Genomic DNA, 4,290 nt, shown 5'->3' on the forward strand with positions numbered 1-4,290 from the left:
GTGTGTGTTCACTGTGAGCTTTCACATAACCTAACTTAAAAAATACCCAACGTGTATTGGGGTTTTCTGATAGTTAGGATAATTCATATTTGATATGTTGCTTTTTATTGTTTGTTGTCTTCACTGCTATTCAACTAATTGAAAGGCTGACATTGTGTACCTTTGTATTACTTCCTAAAGAACATACATCTGTAATGTTTTACTTTATAAGTTCACGCAATTAATAATATATTATTATAATTATATTTTCTCGAAGACAGTGTGTGTAACCTGTTGTAAACCTAAATTTCGCATAGGTGAAAGATTATTTTTCACATTACTAAACTCATACCTAAACGTGCACGCACTTTGAATGACTGATAAGTAATATATATTGTGATCTAGAAATGTAATGCACTTCTAATTTGCATCATTTTCGTATAAAAGCACAGGATAGCTGGTAGATGTGCCAACATTGTCAGCTATAATTATACAGATATATATTTAACGAGTTAACAAATTCTCCATTTTTGTATTTCTTTTCAGTGGACTGCGCTAATTAACTAGCTTGGAGTCAGGCACATTGCCTTGATACAACTAGCAGGGAAGAGGAGGAATCCAATACCAGCAGGGGTAGTTCATACACCAGGAAAATTACTCAATCCACCACCAAGGAACTCTAGGTGGAGCCTGAACAGTCTCCAGAAGGGCAGTGAATGTGGGCATCATGAGGTAGTGGGAAGAAGATGTAGATTGTCCTCCTCACTTTGAATAACCACAGGTGGTGTCCCTAAAGCAACCATTTCACTATCTGGTCCTGCATTGGCCAGCCAATGTACATCTGCACCCAAGCAGGATTGGGTGCGGAGAGTGTTTAAGGCCAATGAGCCATAGCCCAGGACCCATCCTCTGGCTTGGGGGTTGAACTTAATTTTATAAATTAACAATGGACTGTTTTCTTCTATATGGACTATGGATTTCTTCAACCCTTTGTATGAAGACTAGCTCCTTTGAATTTGCCTGTTTTTTTTTGTAATAATTTGCCCAGCCCCTCCTCGTTTCCATTTCTCACATGCCTTAAGAGTTCATATGTTTTTATTTTGGCCTTCATTTTGAAGAAGCCTCAATTATATTGTTTGTTATAAGATAAAAATTATTCTAACAATATAGATAATTTGAACTCAAACAAAACGTTATTTCTTGAATTTACTAAACAAACTATATGATGCATTCTATGTACTTCCAAGGACATTATTAGTTGTTTTAAAAATGCTTTCTACATCTCTCATCAAATTTGAAATGCTTAGCTTTAAAAGTATGCAAACAACAAAGATAGATATCACTACCCTATGTGTTAAACTAAAGCATTTAACACAGATGAAAGTCCTCATATTTTTAATTTTAGAAATGGTGAGAAAAAAAAAATTACTTCCTTATTACGGGGTTTTCTAATATTGCTCCACCTATGCAATGCTGGTGGTGGCGAGAGTCTTTGAGACTGTGAACATGTTCTAGGTGGTTGTGCAGGTGATACAGGTGGTGTAGATGATGCTGCAGATGATACAGGTGATGCAGGTAGCACTGCAGTTGGTCCTGCAGGTAGTGCAGGTGGTTGTTCAGGTGATGCAAATAGAGCAAGTGGTGATGCAGGTGGATGGTGTAGATATCTGTATATAATCTCCTGCATGGCCAATGGTCAGGATCTTGCTCCCTCTTCCCTAAAAACCCATAGTCCTTGAAGTGAGTTTGCAATTTCAAAAAGAGTAGTCCTCATTGCACGAACATCCAGCCGCACATCAGTTTGTTGCTGGAAAAGTTGATTTTCCCAGTGGCCAGCATCAGACTATGCCGACCCTTACACATCTGTGCCTGTCTCAAATGGTTAGCAGGTTGATCAGCATGGACATGGGTGGAGCCTGGGAGGCTGTGTGGAAGAGCAGAGAAATGTAAGGGATAGTATAGAGAGACATCTGATGAATGGGCTGTCTATTGGTGATTGCTGCATAAGCGGACTTAGCTTCTGTGGCGGCATGCCTAATGGCGTGGGACTAGAAATCCTCATCAGGGATTTAAGAAGAACACTACTGCCCAGCTGTGAATTTCTTTCTTTGGCATTTCTGTGTGGGGGAAACAATACCCTCCTCTTCAACCATGCCCTCCTCTTCAAACCGCTCCTGCACCTCCCTCCCTCTAAAGGTTATTATCATTTTTAGGCTAAGTCAACATATATGCCAGAAATCGCAATGGCCTACTTATCGAGTAGTGTTTCTACTTGAGAAGTAGATAAATTAACTCAAAAATACCTTTGATATTCTACTCAAACAGATAGTTCAGGTTGTGTATTAGTGTGAAAATCATGTGTTGTTATTTTTTTTTCAACAGGTAGGAAGTGCACAGAGACTCCAACTTCCTCTTCCTGTCCAGAAGGCTCCTTCCACTGCTTTGTCCATCTCCAGGTCACTTTTCATTTGGATTAGGAGGTGAATGGATCACTCTCTCTGTTGGCAATTCCTGCTGCATTTATACTGTAGGATTTTATAAGGGAGTTGGTTTTGTGATATCACATGTAAGTCGAAAAATGTTTGGATAAGGGAATTGTTAGATAGAAGGCATGCACCAGCATATATTTGAAATTGTATTCATTTTTTAAAATTTAAATGTGGTTGTGGTGGGTGGCCTGGAATTTAAGTAGATGCATAGAATTTTTTCGCATTTGTTTTTTTAGCTTTTATAAGGGTAAAAGGTTGCACATTCAAGTACATTTTTGCCATGTTTGCTAATTTTGCATTTATCTTACCATGTGGACTAGACTGTCCATGGGCTATCCAGCCATTACTAGTCATTGGGTAAATGAAACAAATATTTCTATGGTCTATGTTGTTTTAAAACATATATGATTCAGACCAGTGATTGTGTTGAATTAAATCATGCAAAACGTGTTTTTTTAGCATTTCACTTTTGTATTCTGCACCTTGTGCCTGCCATGGGTCCCTTAGGCCATAGGTGCACACCAGCATTGACCTTTTTAAGGATTATTCAATTGTTTTCCCTGTCCTGCAGCCCCTACCTACTATCGGTCTCTTAGGCCATACGTGCACACCAGCATTCACCTTTTTAAAGATTATTACATTGTTACCTGGCCAGAACTCCCTGCCTGTGATAGGTCTCTTGGGCCACAGGCAGACACACCAGCATTCACGTTTTAAAGTATTTTTCTATTTTTCCCTCCAGCTGCCTGCCTGCCACAGGAGTCTCACCTTAGAGGCACATAAAGCTAACTTTTAAATCTGTATGTTGTTGCTATCCTAATTGAAATATTATGTTATGGTTTGGATTGTGATGTTAATAGATACACATTTGTTGCTAATTATTTGGGAATGGGATAACCTCACTACATTATATTATCTGTATGAATAGTTCAGACTGCAAAATTGCCACATTTCACAGAAGGTTTTTCTTGTCTGTTTCCTTTTAGGTGCACAACAGACATCATCCACAGCACTGCCAGACAGAAGGCCGGCACAAAGTGACGCCACACCACACCACACCGCGTCAGTACTCCTTTGACTGCTTCCACTTGTGAAGCTAAGAGCCAACTAACAGCGCTTGAAAATGGCACCAAAGAAAGGTGTTCCTGCCAAGCACGTGGCCAATGAGGAGGAGAAGAAGAAGCAGGGTGCCACCACTGGTGTGCTGGCCTCCCCTTTTTTTTTAGGAAACGTGACACGCTTCCGCATCATCCACCGCAGAGCAAGCTGGGAGCAGCATTCCTACATAAACGGTACCACCCCAACATAAGCCCAATGCCATGTCTCTCAGCGAGGCAGCCACTGCTTGAATACAATGAGCACTGAGTCTGAATTGGATTTATCTCAGCCATAAACTACTCAATCATTGCAGTTAACTGAAATAAGTGGACAGCAGGAGAAACAGTTCTTGCTGAAGTAACAACCAAACATGAGGTAGAGCTTCCAGCTGAGCAAGATGTAGCTCTTGATGAACCATTGGCTTCCCAATATTCAGCAAGAAAAAGAAAGGGTACTCCACCATCTTCGCCAAGCCCCCATTCTGATGATCTGGCACTGGACTGGACCCCGGCTGAGTCCAAGACCAGCCACAAGAGGCAAGGGAAAAGGAAAAAACTTAGAATTATTGAATGGTAAAGTGATGATGATGATGAACCAGTGACTGTCAGTATGGAAGCTGCCTCACAGGATACTGATATTACACCCCCTATTTAACCTGCTCGGAGGGATGTAGCACTGGTTCCACCACCATCACTGCCAACTTCCATATTTGTAAGGCGCCTGC

The 4,290-nt window shown here is 40.7% G+C and overlaps 1 long non-coding RNA gene across 1 annotated transcript; it reads left to right on the forward strand.

The window, feature by feature from the left end:
* Nucleotides 1-602: 602 nt before the first annotated feature.
* On the forward strand, nucleotides 603-3,527 carry LOC144767601 (uncharacterized). The gene is made up of 3 exons (XR_013598278.1): nucleotides 603-760; nucleotides 2,362-2,459; nucleotides 3,455-3,527. It is a non-coding gene; the product is annotated as an uncharacterized LOC144767601 (long non-coding RNA).
* Nucleotides 3,528-4,290: the final 763 nt, after the last annotated feature.

The sequence above is a fragment of the Lissotriton helveticus genome, chromosome 7 (genome assembly GCF_964261635.1).
Source record: "Lissotriton helveticus chromosome 7, aLisHel1.1, whole genome shotgun sequence".
In the NCBI taxonomy this organism is placed as follows: Eukaryota; Metazoa; Chordata; class Amphibia; order Caudata; family Salamandridae; genus Lissotriton; species Lissotriton helveticus.